Source organism: Salarias fasciatus, chromosome 6, assembly GCF_902148845.1.
Source record: "Salarias fasciatus chromosome 6, fSalaFa1.1, whole genome shotgun sequence".
NCBI lineage: Eukaryota > Metazoa > Chordata > Actinopteri > Blenniiformes > Blenniidae > Salarias > Salarias fasciatus.
This window is the reverse complement of record NC_043750.1, coordinates 35886896-35903930: the sequence shown is the minus strand read 5'-3', so window position 1 is coordinate 35903930 and position 17035 is coordinate 35886896. Positions and strand designations below refer to the sequence as shown.

Genomic DNA, 17035 nt, shown 5'->3' with positions numbered 1-17035 from the left:
GACGTTCACTTGTTGGGTTTACAACCAAAGCCCAACGTCTTCTAAACGTTATATTGACAACATCCAAACAATGTTAAATTCAAACGTCTACCCAACGTTGTACTTTAGTTGGTTTTAAGTTGTGTTTGCAAGTAACCAACATCCAACGTCTGATCAACGTCAAAGACTAACGTCAAATTGACGTGAACAACGATGTTCAGTTGTTGGGTTTACAACCAAAGCCCAACGTCTTATAAACGTTATATTCACAACATCCAAACAATGTTAAATTCCAACGTCAACCCAACATTGTACTTTAGTTGGTTTTAAGTTGTGTTGGCAAGTAACCAACATCCAACGTCTGGTCAACGTCAAAGGCCAACGTCAAAATGACGTAGAATACTGACATTCAGTTGTTGGGTTTACAACCAAAGCCCAACGTCTTGTAAACGTTATATTGACAACATCCAAACAATGTTAAATTCCAACGTCTACCCAACGTTGTACTTTAGTTGGTTTTAAGTTGTGTTGGCAAGTAACCAACATCCAACGTCTGGTCAACGTCAAAAGCCAACGTCAAATTGACGTTGAAGAACGATGTTCAGTTGTTGGGTTTACAACCAAAGTCCAACGTCTTATAAACGTTATATTCACAACATCCAAACAATGTTAAATTCCAACGTCAACCCAACGTTGTACTTTCGTTGGTTTTAAGTTGTGTTGGCAAGTAACCAACATCCAACGTCTGGTCAACGTCAAAGGCCAACGTCAAAATGACGTAGAATACTGACATTCAGTTGTTGGGTTTACAACCAAAGCCCAACGTCTTCTAAACGTTATATTGACAACATCCAAACAATGTTAAATTCAAACGTCTACCCAACGTTGTACTTTAGTTTGTTTTAAGTTGTGTTGGCAAGTAACCAACATCCAACGTCTGGTCAACGTCAAAGGCCAACGTCAAATTGACGTAGAATACTGACGTTCAGTTGTTGGGTTTACAACCAAAGCCCAACGTCTTGTAAACGTTATATTGACAACATCCAAACAATGTTAAATTCCAACATCACCCCAACGTTGTACTTTCGTTGGTTTTAAGTTGTGTTGGCAAGTAACCAACATCCAACGTCTGGTCAACGTCAAAGGCCAACGTCAAATTGACATAGAATACTGACGTTCAGTTGTTGGGTTTACAGCCAAAGCCCAACGTCTTGTAAACGTTATATTGACAACATCCAAACAATGTTAAATTCCAACATCACCCCAACGTTGTACTTTCGTTGGTTTTAAGTTGTGTTGGCAAGTAACCAACATCCAACGTCTGGTCAACGTCAAAAGCCAACGTCAAATTGACGTTGAAGAACGATGTTCAGTTGTTGGGTTTACAACCAAAGCCCAACGTCTTCTAAACGTTATACTGACAACATCCAAACAATGTTAAATTCCAACGTCAACCCAGCATTGTACTTTAGTTGGTTTTAAGTTGTGTTGGCAAGTAACCAACATCCAACGTCTGGTCAACGTCAAAGGCCAACGTCAAATTGACATAGAATACTGACGTTCAGTTGTTGGGTTTACAGCCAAAGCCCAACGTCTTGTAAACGTTATATTGACAACATCCAAACAATGTTAAATTCAAACGTCTACCCAACGTTGTACTTTAGTTGGTTTTAAGTTGTGTTGGCAAGTAACCAACATCCAACGTCTGATCAACGTCAAAGACTAACGTCAAATTGACGTGAACAACGATGTTCAGTTGTTGGGTTTACAACCAAAGCCCAACGTCTTATAAACGTTATATTCACAACATCCAAACAATGTTAAATTCCAACGTCAACCCAACGTTGTACTTTAGTTGGTTTTAAGTTGTGTTGGCAAGTAACCAACATCCAACGTCTGGTCAACGTCAAAGGCCAACGTCAAAATGACGTAGAATACTGACATTCAGTTGTTGGGTTTACAACCAAAGCCCAACGTCTTCTAAACGTTATATTGACAACATCCAAACAATGTTAAATTCAAACGTCTACCCAACGTTGTACTTTAGTTTGTTTTAAGTTGTGTTGGCAAGTAACCAACATCCAACGTCTGGTCAACGTCAAAGGCCAACGTCAAATTGACGTAGAATACTGACGTTCAGTTGTTGGGTTTACAACCAAAGCCCAACGTCTTGTAAACGTTATATTGACAACATCCAAACAATGTTAAATTCCAACATCACCCCAACGTTGTACTTTCGTTGGTTTTAAGTTGTGTTGGCAAGTAACCAACATCCAACGTCTGGTCAACGTCAAAGGCCAACGTCAAATTGACATAGAATACTGACGTTCAGTTGTTGGGTTTACAACCAAAGCCCAACGTCTTGTAAACGTTATATTGACAACATCCAAACAATGTAAAATTCCAACGTCAACCCAACGTTGTACTTAACTGGTTTTAAGTTGTGTTGGCAAGTAACCAACATCCAACGTCTGGTCAACGTCAAAGGCTAACATCAAATTGATGTCGAATACCGACGTTCAGTTGTTGGGTTTACAACCAAAGCCCAACGTCTTATAAACGTTATATTCACAACATCCAAACAATGTTAAATTCCAACGTCAACCCAACGTTGTACTTTAGTTGGTTTTAAGTTGTGTTGGCAAGTAACCAATATCCAACGTCTGGTCAACGTCAAAGGCCAACGTCAAAATGACGTAGAATACTGACATTCAGTTGTTGGGTTTACAACCAAAGCCCAACGTCTTCTAAACGTTATATTGACAACATCCAAACAATGTTAAATTCAAACGTCTACCCAACGTTGTACTTTAGTTTGTTTTAAGTTGTGTTGGCAAGTAACCAACATCCAACGTCTGGTCAACGTCAAAGGCCAACGTCAAATTGACGTAGAATACTGACGTTCAGTTGTTGGGTTTACAACCAAAGCCCAACGTCTTGTAAACGTTATATTGACAACATCCAAACAATGTTAAATTCCAACATCACCCCAACGTTGTACTTTCGTTGGTTTTAAGTTGTGTTGGCAAGTAACCAACATCCAACGTCTGGTCAACGTCAAAGGCCAACGTCAAATTGACATAGAATACTGACGTTCAGTTGTTGGGTTTACAACCAAAGCCCAACGTCTTGTAAACGTTATATTGACAACATCCAAACAATGTAAAATTCCAACGTCAACCCAACGTTGTACTTAACTGGTTTTAAGTTGTGTTGGCAAGTAACCAACATCCAACGTCTGGTCAACGTCAAAGGCTAACATCAAATTGATGTCGAATACCGACGTTCAGTTGTTGGGTTTACAACCAAAGCCCAACGTCTTCTAAACGTTATACTGACAACATCCAAACAATGTTAAATTCCAACGTCAACCCAACGTTGTACTTTAGCTGGTTTTAAGTTGTGTTGGCAAGTAACCAACATCCAACGTCTGGTCAACGTCAAAGGCCAACATCAAATTGACGTAGAATACCGACGTTCAGTTGTTGGGTTTACAACCAAAGCCCAACGTCTTCTAAATGGTATTTTCACAACATCCAAACAATGTTAAATTCCAACGTCAACCCAACGTTGTACTTTAGCTGGTTTTAAGTTGTGTTGGCAAGTTACCAAGATCCAATGTCTGGTCAACGTCAAAGGCCAACGTCAAAATGACGTAGAATACTGACATTCAGTTGTTGGGTTTACAACCAAAGCCCAACGTCTTCTAAATGTTATATTGACAACATCCAAACAATGTCAAATTCAAACGTCTACCCAACGTTGTACTTTAGTTGGTTTTAAGTTGTGTTGGCAAGTAACCAACATCCAACGTCTGGTCAACGTCAAAAGCCAACGTCAAATTGACGTTGAAGAACGATGTTCAGTTGTTGGGTTTACAACCAAAGCCCAACGTCTTCTAAACGTTATACTGACAACATCCAAACAATGTTAAATTCCAACGTCAACCCAGCATTGTACTTTAGTTGGTTTTAAGTTGTGTTGGCAAGTAACCAACATCCAACGTCTGGTCAACGTCAAAGGCCAACGTCAAATTGACATAGAATACTGACGTTCAGTTGTTGGGTTTACAACCAAAGCCCAACGTCTTGTAAACGTTATATTGACAACATCCAAACAATGTTAAATTCAAACGTCTACCCAACGTTGTACTTTAGTTGGTTTTAAGTTGTGTTGGCAAGTAACCAACATCCAACGTCTGGTCAACGTCAAAGGCCAACGTCAAATTGACATAGAATACTGACGTTCAGTTGTTGGGTTTACAACCAAAGCCCAACGTCTTGTAAACGTTATATTGACAACATCCAAACAATGTTAAATTCAAACGTCTACCCAACGTTGTACTTTAGTTGGTTTTAAGTTGTGTTGGCAAGTAACCAACATCCAACGTCTGATCAACGTCAAAGACTAACGTCAAATTGACGTGAACAACGATGTTCAGTTGTTGGGTTTACAACCAAAGCCCAACGTCTTCTAAACGTTATATTGACAACATCCAAACAATGTAAAATTCCAACGTCAACCCAACGTTGTACTTAAGTGGTTTTAAGTTGTGTTGGCAAGTAACCAACATCCAACGTCTGGTCAACGTCAAAGGCTGACATCAAATTGATGTCGAATACCGACGTTCAGTTGTTGGGTTTACAACCAAAGCCCAACGTCTTCTAAACGTTATACTGACAACATCCAAACAATGTTAAATTCCAACGTCAACCCAACGTTGTACTTTAGCTGGTTTTAAGTTGTGTTGGCAAGTAACCAAAATCCAACGTCTGGTCAACGTCAATAGCCAACATCAAATTGACGTAGAATACCGACGTTCAGTTGTTGGATTTACAACCAAAGCCCAACGTCTTCTAAACGGTATTTTCACAACATCCAAACAATGTTAAATTCCAACGTCAACCCAACGTTGTACTTTAGCTGGTTTTAAGTTGTGTTGGCAAGTTACCAAGATCCAATGTCTGGTCAACGTCAAAGGCCAACGGCAAATTGACATAGAATACTGACGTTCAGTTGTTGGGTTTACAACCAAAGCCCAACATCTTCTAAACGTTATATTGACAACATCCAAACAATGTTAAATTCCAACGTCAACCCAGCGTTGTACTTTAGTTGGTTTTAAGTTGTGTTGGCAAGTATCCAACATCCAACGTCTGGTCAACGTCAAAGGCTAATGTCAAATTGACATAGAATACCGACGTTCAGTTTTTGGGTTTACAACCAAAGCCCAACATCTTTTAAATGTTATGTTGACAACCTCCAAACAATGTTAAATTCCAACGTCACCCTGACGTTCTCATTTAGTTGGTTTCAAGTTGTGTTGGCAAGTAACCAACATCCACCGTCTGGTCAACGTTAAAGGCTAACGTCAAATTGATGTAGAATGCTGACATTCAGCCGTAGGGTATACAACCAAATTCCAACATCCTCTGAACATTACACAATGACAACGTCAAAATAACATTAAATTCTAACATCAAGTCAAGTGAAGTCGAATTTATGTCTATAGCACATTTACAGACAGCAACAGCTGAAACCAAATTGCTTCACATAAAAACAGTGCATAAAGAGCTTGATAAAATATATATACAGAGGGTAATTAAATATGATGATAATAATGAAAAAGCCTAACTTATCTATGGGTTGGGCTGGTGGCTGGACACTTATTTAAAAGCAAATGAGAAGAGGTGGGTCTTGAGGAGGGATTTAAGGACCTCCAGGGTCTCAGCTGCTCTGATGTGAGGTGGGAGTGTGTTCTCGAGTTTGGGGGCTGCGACCGCAAAGGCTATGTCTCCCTTGGCCTTTTGCCTGGCCTTTGGCAACACTGAGCACCGTTGGTCAGCTGACTGCCGCTCTCTGAACGGGTTGTAGTAGCAAAGGAGTTCTTCATAGGGAGATATAACTGGACATCTTCAGCAAAGCAGTGGAAGGAGATGTTTGGTGCATAATTGTCCCACGGTAGAGCGCTTGTGTCTCAGGTGTGAGAACTGCAGGTCTGCTGTTTACCTGCTGTGATCATGTGACCTGATTCAACAAACTTTCCCTCATAATCTCTTTATCACATTCTATTCCACAATGCTATTAAATGTGATTTTATCGTCTTATTGTCTTGAGGGAGACTCTGTGACTGGAGTGAGTAATTATGTCCAAAGATCGTCCCAAAAAAAAAAGTCAGCGACAGTCAGCCCTCCTGGGCTCTTTGGTGAATTAACGTCCGAAAGTGTCTGCTGGTTATGGGATGTAATTTAGGGGGAAAAAAAACTTACAACGTCCTCATGCTATCCACTATAAACAGTGAGAGAGGATCTCCATCACAGCAGAATATTACAGCTTCATGGTCGCGGTCGCTTTTACAGTGCAGCTATTCTCAGATGGCTCCACATTACCCATCATGCCCAGCAGTGAAGAGAGCCAGAGTAAAATTTGCTGTTATGTTGGCCATTTTTACAAGTGATTATTTTCATACCGATGCTGATCTGTCACAGTCACCATGAGTGAAAAGTCTGAGACTTTCATCAGGTCGCAGAACTCATCTCTCAGACGCTTACGATCTCTGTTGGTCAGTGTTGCCCAGTAGCACTGAGCTTCATACTGTGTGTATATTTTATAAATGTGTTTTAATTTATTTTCGTTTATATTGTGGTTTTTATTTTTTTTATTCATTTATTCTCAGACACTGTGAAGAAAAAAAAGAAACTAATTGGTTGTTCACGATGTCTGTGAGACTTCATTCATTTCATTGGTTGCTATGTAGAAATACTGAAATCCTATTGGTTGGAGGGAAGCTAGTTCCCACCCCCTCTGGTAGCAGCGCAGTTGATCCGGACGAGCAGAGAGGAGACACACAGGAGGAGGCGAACTGAGAAAAATCATTACTTTAAGGACGAATGAAGAGCTGGAAAAGCTTTGAGCCATCCATGAATGCACTTGGAAGCGAGGAAGCATCCAGGAAGTGATGCTAAAACTCTCCGAAATTCTTGGTGAGTGATATTCTCAGCTCAGCTAATGAGCGCACGTGTCTGATCAAGCTAGCTGCTGCGCCCTGCTGATGGCGGGCTTGCAGCATGTGTTTTTTTTCTTGTCATCTTGGTTCATCTGCTGAAACGACAGTTACTGCTAGGATACAGTTGATAGATAGATTTATTTAATTTTAAAAGACATTTTATTGTGGTTTGATTATACTTTGGGATCTCTGATGTGAGCTGTAGCTTAATTCAGTTGTGTTTTGCAAAATCACCAGTGCAATTTTCTTGAGTATTGATTTGAATTAACTGGTTTGATTGTTTTGTGAAGAGATTTTGCCAGTTTGTTTGTAAAATATGGGTTTATAATGTTTTTGTGTGCAAAAAAGTTGCAATAACTATAAAAACTTAATTTGTTAGAGGTTGTGCTAGAAAAATATTCTAGTTCATGATTTGAAATACAAACAATGGATTTCATGGTAAAAATTTGTAATCATAACTCATGGTTTAAAAGAAACTGAACCCATCATCAATTCATAGGTTAAAAATATATTCTATTTGAGTTGATGTATTGGTTCATAAAGACAAGTAAGTCTTGAAAGGAGTGAATAGAAATGATTGTTACTGTGTTCTTTACTAAGTAGCATGCAGAAATTTGAATAACACAAATGGCCATATGCTCTGTAACATCCTGTGTACAATAAGGTTTTTATTGTCATGCAGGCTGGGTTTTCTTTTGTTCCCTTGGTTGATAACCACTGGTACGCTGAACCCCTGGATTGAACATGGATTCCTCCTTGACCAAAGAGGTGACGAGCTGTCCCAGAACCTGAACCTGATCCTGATCCCCCGGCGGAGGAACAACCCCATTCCTCACCTTTATCACTGCCGTGCCGGTAGGACCCTCGAACCGGTGACTTTCAAACCCCGACACAGACTAGATAGTGGGGCAGATAACTGCAAATTACAGGAGAATCGTTCACTTGTGGAAACAAGCACCAAAATTGGCACACATGCTCCTTGGGCATTGCTTTTTTGATAAAAGCCGTTAGCCACCAAAAATTTCATGATGGCGGCCATTTTTCCTTTACTCCCACCATAATGAAACTTAACATGGTGAAAGCAAATATGTATACAAACATTTTATGTATTACAATTTTTATTGACAAACAAATTTAAGTATGAAAATGAGGTGTAATCCTGGTCCAAAAAATGAATGGAGGTCAACGGAAGGTCGAGTTTGGATGGCCAGTGGAACTGCCTGATGAGTCGGATCCACACCAAAATTGTACGCGTTTTAAATTGGACCAGGGTACACCCCTCCAGTGAGTTTTACTGCAGTAAAGTGGAACAAATAAAACTAATGGGGGCAAGTGCTGAGTTGGTAAGGTTGTGCTCTGATTAATTGCAATTGTCATTTGTTTCATTGCTTTAGGATTTCACAGAAAAGTTATGCAGATGCTTGTGGAGATCCGAGACATGTTGAAGGAGCTGAAGGTCATTCAAGCATAGCCGCAGGACACAGCTCTTCCTGACAAGGCTACAACAGTTGAAGAACTTAAAAGTCTTGACGAGTCGCTGAACTCGGTGGAGGAAAGACAAAAACTGGTAGGTTTCATATCTGTTGTGAAGTCTTGCGCAGTGAGAATAATATAATAATGCATTCGGGTGTGCCAAGATCAGATCATGACTTTCAGGACAGGGTGACTGAAAATTTCATGTTGGCAAATTCCCATGTATGTTGGTGCAACATGTACTTGAACACCTCTTCTATAATGAAGCACCAATGATTTGTAGTATCCATACACCATTATCGCGTAAAAAGGCAACGAACGCAGGTACCCAAATCCACATTTTTTAAGGGGACAGACACTCCAACACGAACATGCATCCTATTGAGACCAACTGCTGGGTGTTCATCATGGTACTGATGGTGTCTTTCTTACATGTTTGTGACCCAAAGTAATCTTTTCGTGTTATAGAACACCAAAATGCAAGAAACTTGCAAAATATCAACTGATTTTATGAGTAATTTCACAAAATTTAAAAATTTCATGCCGTGAATAGACTATATCTGCCCCCATTGTTCGTCAGAGTGAAATCTCGCTGCTCTAATTTAGTTGAATATCAAACAACAACCTTTCAGTTTCTCCATTTAAACATTTATTCCTCATTTAACTATGTTCCTTATCAATTGTAGCTTAAGTAACGATTCACAAGAAAAGGGGGACGGACGCTACGCCTGATGACATATTCGTACAAAGACCATTTAAACAGTGATCTCAATGGGATTGATGGTGTTTTTCTGCAAGTTTTTGTCCCAAAGCAAGCTTTCAGTGTTTCAAAATGTCAATATTCAAGTAAATTATAAAATATCATTTGATATTGAGTGTCGTTTGCATCGTTGATGAGTATCATCATGTGATCATGTTGTCAACACGGTCAATGAATCATACTAAACGCACCACAGTTAGTTACATGTGTATCTTACTGCCATTAAATCAGTTAATATCAGACAACAATTAATTTTTTTCTCCAGTCGAACCTTTAACCCTTATTTAATTTCCATCATAGCTCATGTAACATCATGTAACAGACCATGCAAAGGAAGGGACGGACACTACACAATTTAACACAAATGCCTTCCTGACACAGAAATAAGCAACGCATTTTGATGAAATTGTGCTTCAACAATAAACAATGATAAATAATGCACCAATTACAACTGGTAATTGAAGGTCAGAGAATAAGAGGGGACGGACACTACTGAGGGACGGACACTACACAGCGACTAATGTGGCCCCGATTTCAAAAATTAGATGGGGAATCATGTTTTCAAACATACTGTTGCTATTCATTAAGCAAAGATGCACATATGAACAACCATAGTTCCCCAATCCTTCTTGATATTACATGTGAATCAGGACAGAACATTCGGGGGACGGACACTACAAATTATTTTACACATTGCACTAATTGAGGGATGAGTGGGGAGTTTTTCGCATTCACCGTATTTGGTGATAAAGACTGGTCATATTTCTATTAATTACAAACAAATGCACATAATAAACCCATAATTCCTATTATATCTTCTTGGAGTGGTTGGAAATGTGACAAATAAACAACATTATTGGGTCTTAAACAAATTTCTGTAACAGCATATTGGTTCGCCAGAGCTGGCGTCATTCGGTCAAATGTGGCTCGATCTTCACAAAACAACCTGCAAAAGAAACTAGAGACATTCTGTTATTAGGCATTATTCAAATAACGTGGCCATAACACATTGGTAATATTTTGTTTAAAACATAAATCATTATCTCTTTGCAATGGAATTCCGTAACATGAAAAATGACCCTTCAATACATTCATTTGTGGCAAATAATTTCCAACAGTTTTGTCGAAATTGGTGACAAACTGATTTTTGTAGTTTAGTTACATGCTAGATTGAAAGCAATATTGGTCACAAAACCTAGGCATTGGGTTTCAACACAAATCATTGCTGTAACACTGCCCTTAGGGAAAATATCATCCGATCTTGGCACACCCGATTCCTCTGAGCATTCCTCACTGATTGCATGTGCACTAAGGACGGGATTGATGTAATTTTGTGGTGGTGTATTTTTTCCCTTTTTTTTTTTTTTAAAGTACTGAAGATAAGCACCAAATTTATAACTAGTGTTTGGTCATAGGTGGACTGATATCATTCGGTTGGTGCCAACAAAGCACCGTGGTTCGGTGCCCAATCCTACTGGCAATGTTAAGACTACAACATAATGCATTTTCTCATGTGTACTGTTTGAATCATCTTGTAACACAGTCATGGGGATATACTGAACACTAACCTTATTTAACACAGATTTTCTCCAATTTCAGATTCAACGCTTGGCAATGGTAGACAGAGGAACGAGTATGGAAACCAATGTCAAATAGGTCATGGACAAGTAAGTTTAAGCGATGCATGTGTAGCAAGCCGTTAGTTCAGCTGTACACTTTCTGTAGAATCAGACCATAGGCCCCGCCTACACACGCTGTAGCCACCAGGCACTCGCCACCCCACCACAGTTACTTGTGCACATGTGAAATTGTGAAGATAAGGTAAATCAAGCCTTGCACAGATTTGGCGACCAGATACATTTTAAGAATCCATGATTTGCCCTGGAACACTAGATAATTGCTAAGTTAATGTATAATTGTATCCTTATTCCCACAGGTTGATGACGCAAGAAGTCCAGGCGGAGTTCAACTTATGTGGAAGGGGACCTACAAAGAAGCTAGCTTTATATAATGCTGTTTTATATGCGCAGTTTATAGTCATTATTTGCACTGTTTAAAGAATTCTAAAGAGTAAATTTGTGACCTACATTTTTGTGTGCTCAAGCTTTTTTTTTTTCCTTGACTTAAAGGTATAATAGACGATGTTTTAACCAATGACTGGCGTGATGCGAGTCTCAACTATTGGTCCTCTAACATGTCAATCATGCTGGAGAAATGCTTGCGTAACGCCGTCAAGCGTGCTCGTAGGAGCAGCAGAGCCGGTAGGATGGTCTGGCGCATGCACGTTTTTCAAAAAGCAAGTAAGAGACATTTGGCTTCGACTTTTTCGAGAAAATCGTCCATTATACCTTTAAGTGTCTGTTCAGTGTTGGAGGTTAATGTTATCCCGACATTGGATTTTGACGTCAACCCATCATTCAAAAAGCCTACATTCAAAATCCAATGTCTATTTAATGTTGGAGGATGTCATCAAACCTACATTCAAAATCCAATGTCTATTTAACGTTGAAAGTTGACTTCAAGCCTATGTTAGGTTTTAACGTAAATCCAACTTTCTATTTGCATCATAATCCAATGGTAATCCAGCGTTGGAAGGCCAACGAATATTCAATGTCTATTTAAAGTTAGAAGTTGACGTCAAGGCTACGTAAGGATTTAACGTAAACCTAACTTTCATTTTCGTATCATAATCCAATGCTAATCCAACGTTGGAAGGCCAACAAATATTCAATGTCTATTGAACGTTAGAAGTTGACGTCAAGGCTACGTAAGGATTTAATGTAAACCTAACTTTCATTTTCGCATCATAATCCAATGGTAATCCAATGTTGGAAGGCCAACAAGTATTCAATGTCTATTTAACGTTGGAAGTTGACGTCAAGGCTACGTAAGGATTTAACGTAAACCTAACTTTCATTTTCGCATCATAATCCAATGCTAATCCAACGTTGGAAGTCCAACAAATATTCAATGTCTATTTAACGTTGGAAGCTGACGTCAAGGCTACGTAAGGATTTAACGTAAACCTAACTTTCATTTTCGCATCATAATCCAATGGTAATCCAACGTTGGAAGTCCAACAAATATTCAATGTCTATTTAACGTTGGAAGCTGACGTCAAGGCTACGTAAGGATTTAACGTAAACCTAACTTTCATTTTCGCATCATAATCCAATGCTAATCCAACGTTGGAAGTCCAACAAATATTCAATGTCTATTTAACGTTGGAAGCTGACGTCAAGGCTACGTAAGGATTTAACGTAAACCTAACTTTCATTTTCGCATCATAATCCAATGCTAATCCAACGTTGGAAGTCCAACAAATATTCAATGTCTATTTAACGTTGGAAGCTGACGTCAAGGCTACGTAAGGATTTAACGTAAACCTAACTTTCATTTTCGCATCATAATCCAATGCTAATCCAACGTTGGAAGTCCAACAAATATTCAATGTCTATTTAACGTTGGAAGCTGACGTCAAGGCTACGTAAGGATTTAATGTAAACCTAACTTTCATTTTCGCATCATAATCCAATGGTAATCCAACGTTGGAAGTCCAACAAATATTCAATGTCTATTTAACGTTGGAAGTTGACGTCAAGGCTACGTAAGGATTTAACGTAAACCTAACTTTCATTTTCGCATCATAATCCAATGCTAATCCAACGTTGGAAGTCCAACAAATATTCAATGTCTATCTAACGTTGGAAGTTGACGTCAAGGCTACGTAAGGATTTAACGTAAACCTAACTTTCATTTTCGCATCATAATCCAATGCTAATCCAACGTTGGAAGTCCAACAAATATTCAATGTCTATCTAACGTTGGAAGTTGACGTCAAGGCTACGTAAGGATTTAACGTAAACCTAACTTTCATTTTCGCATCATAATCCAATGGTAATCCAACGTTGGAAGTCCAACAAATATTCAATGTCTATTTAACGTTGGAAGTTGACGTCAAGGCTACGTAAGGATTTAACGTAAACCTAACTTTCATTTTCGCATCATAATCCAATGGTAATCCAACGTTGGAGTACAACATTGTTCCAACGTTACATCAACGTCAAGTGCCTGCTGGGTTAGGACTGCTGGTTCAGTTGTCATCAGATCGATGTCCTCTGAAATGATTCCCTGTAATTCCTATCACACACATGGCATTCCGGCCATCCCAGACGAAGGATAATCATTTATGAGAGAATGGTGGCAACATCTGCTATCTGCTCCGTCCTCCGCTCTGCTTCACGTGTTGCCAGCATTCTTACCCCCCTCCAAAGGCCGCTATGGTCAGCCAGACTGTCATATGCAGTGTTTTTGCGCAGGAGCACACCAACAGGTTGCTTTTCTGTAATCTAATGCATTAGAAATTAAGGTAAAGAAACAAAATATTAAATCAAGTGGATCAGCAAAACGTCTGCCTCATATCTGCTTTATTAATGCCTAAAATCAGGTTTTAAAATGTATTGAACTTTTTACAGTGCGCATTTGCGCAGCGTACCTCTCATTCACACTCCGCGCACTCGTTTCCCTGATACACAGGCACACACACGCCAACACACACAAAATAGTTGTATTATTAACTGTCAATAATAATCAAGAACATATTAAAATTAGTAAAATAAGTCTCCCCGGTTGCGCACCAGGACGGACACCTTCCCACACCGACCCGTCCTCACCCTGCTCATTTTATTCTGGGACTGCAGGCTCAACAGGACAAAGGTATTTATTCAGAAAATATGTTCGTTCTAAAATTAATTTTTGGAAACGAAAAATACATGGTTTGCTGTACTTTAATGGAGGATATAATATTTTACCTGAATCTGTAACTGGCACATCTGGAGACGCTGTAGTGCCCCTGTTGTCAATACCGTGTTCTCTGTTGTGCTCAGATTTATTACATTAGTTTAAATAATAATAATAATAATAATAATTTTACACCATTTTATGTTATTATTATTTAGTTGTAAACTGACAGCAGCCTACAGTAATTCTCTAATTGGAGGTGACGCGTGAGCGCTTCCATGCGCCACTGCAGGTTCTACGCTGGACTGTACAGCAGCTGGAGGTCGGTCGGGTATTTTTGGGGCAGCAGCATTATATTTGTTTCGCTGTTTGTCCCGCGACTGTTCTGACTCTGATTCAGAACATTCCTCCTCTTCACTCCAGTCAAGATCGCTGATGTCCGACACGTCTCCGCCATCCGATTCCCCCTCACTGACCTCCTGTATCATTGCTAAAGCTTCTTCCACCTTATATCTCTTATTTATGCCTGTTTTTACTATCTTTCTTTTGGGATTTGCTTGATATTTTTGGTCATCTGTCTGATTGTCTGCTGTCAGAGCTAGCCCCCTGTTCAGATGCGCGCATGAACCAAAACAAATCAATCACAGAAGAAAAAAAAGGCCCGTGAAGTGCATCTTTTTAATCAGTCTAATAATAATAATAATAATTATAATAATAATAATAATAATAATAATAATAATAATAAATAAATAAATAAATAAATAATAAGTCTCACAGACCACTGTTGGCCTTTGGAGGTATAAATGCTTTGTAATATTATCTGTGTTATTGTTAGGACCTTGCTTCAGAAAAACATACAAGACACATATTTAGGAAAAATCAAAGAATTAGAGGACAGGGGAATTATTTTTAACAGATTTATTTGAATTCTAAAAACCCAAATGGTCTGTCAGATTATCTTGGATGTTCTAGTGCTAAAGAAGATAATAAAAACAATTATGTGGTTCATGAGTGATTGTGTGTATCTTTCATGACACTGACAAGCTGTCAGTGTCATTAGATCCTCCGCTCCCCAGCCTGCTCACACCTTCTGCACGAAACTATCACTGCGCCCAGCTGATTCTGTCGACCCCTCCCCCTGGTGCGCCGCCACGCCCATCTCGGCGCAAGTGCAGCGGACCTGCCAGACACCCTCTTCTGCGCCTGTCGAAAATAGGAATGCGCTGTCTCCGCCGCTGATCATCGCCAAGTTGCGCCGTCAAATTAGAGCCCGATGTCTTCAATCCAGCGATGATGTGATGGAGGAGTAACATCCTTCCATTTAAATAGAATCAAGCGTCTGGCTAATAAAGAGGAAAAAGCAATTCTGTAAATGAGCAGGGGGAACAGATCCAGTCGGGTCAGAAAAAAACACCAAAAATAGCGACCAAGGGAGAAGGCGAGATGCTATAAACATATGTATTAGAGATAACTTGAAAAAGAGAAGACCAAAAAGGGACAAGACCAGAACATATGATCAGAGGTAGCTGGGTCTGTTTGCATCTGTTGCACAATGGGTCTACGTTCTGAAACATCCTTGCTAATTTAGCTTTTGAGAAATACAATCTGTGTAATACTTTGAACTGTATTAAAATATGTCTGGAACATATGAACTCTGGTAAGAGCCATATCCCATTCTTCATCGGACAGCGGGAATCCCAAGTCGTTTTCTCGGATATGTGAAATAGAGCAATTGCAGCTATCCATAAAATGAGAATAGATAATTGATATTCTACTCTTATCCTGCATATTGACCTTTAATGGGGAGTCCAAACACGAAGGAGAGAGAGCATTAGGAAAATTTGCAAACTTTTTTGGCATGAAATCTCTAATTTGCAAGTATCGAAAAAAAAAAAAAACGATTATTGGTTAGACCGAATGTTCTAGATTCAATTGTTCAAAGCTAGCAAAAGTACCATTGAAATATAGATCCTCAATACTATAAATGCCCCTTTCATGCCAAATTTTGAAGCCACTGTCCAATAAAGATGGTTGAAAAAGATGATTATGCATTATCGGTGAATGGATAGAAATAGTCTGAACACCTAAACATCTTTTGAATTGATTAATGATTGTAAATGACTGAGTCACAATTATATTGTCCTTGATATTATTACCTAGTGGTGGTAAAGATGCACACAGTAAGGCAGGGAGTGAGTGTGGGCTACTGTTCAGTCGGAAGCCATGCAGGGATCTGATCATTCCAATCTTTTAACCCCAGAGATGTAGCATTAAAGTTTGCAGCCCAATAATATGAGCGCAAGTTCGGAAGTGAAAGACCACCTAAAGGTTTCTGTCTTTCCATGAATTCTTTTCTGATGCAGGCTGATTTATTATTCCGTGTAAAGGAGGAAACCGTCTGATTAAATGCCTTAAAGAAGGATTGTGGTATGAACACAGGTTAATGCCTGAAACAAATAAAGAAACTTTGGCACAATATTCATCTTTACAGAATTGATTCTCCAAACAAGTGAGAGACTCAGACTCTGGAAAGGAAAAACTCCCTTGTTACAGGAAGAAACCTTTGCAGAACCAGGGTCAGAGAGGGTGATGTTCTTCCATTCTGGTTGGGGTGAGGGGATAAGGACAGGACTGACAAAATGAAAAATGAACAGAAAAACTGAAATATGAAATAAAAACACAGGACAGAAGAAGTCCAGCCCTGTGTGAGGTTCCCCAACACAGGGGCAGTGGTACCATGTGCTGCAATTTGAGCAAATTCAGCCTCAGGAGAGAAATGCATATCGTTAAAGTCATACGTTTCAAATAGTTGTAATCAAAGTTACGCGCCCAGTCAGCCATAGGACCCCTTAGAATGTCAGTCTCTACCATGACTAAGGACATTTGATGAACTATTTCTGTCACCATTTTACCAACCAGAATGTTCCTTCAGGCTCTGGGCCGTTTCTCTTCAGATGACAGCTACTAGCTTTCATCATCAACACCAGAGGCTGGATCTAACAGGTCGATACAACGACAGGCCTTATGTTCGACACCCCCGGTTTAAGTCTAAAATTTAAATCATTAACTGCTAAGAA

The 17035-nt window shown here is 39.3% G+C and overlaps 1 long non-coding RNA gene across 1 annotated transcript; it reads left to right on the top strand.

The window, feature by feature from the left end:
• The first annotated feature begins 7848 nt into the window (after positions 1-7848).
• Positions 7849-11308, top strand: LOC115390753 (uncharacterized). The gene is made up of 3 exons (XR_003931706.1): positions 7849-8552; positions 10818-10885; positions 11155-11308. It is a non-coding gene; the product is annotated as an uncharacterized LOC115390753 (long non-coding RNA).
• Positions 11309-17035: the final 5727 nt, after the last annotated feature.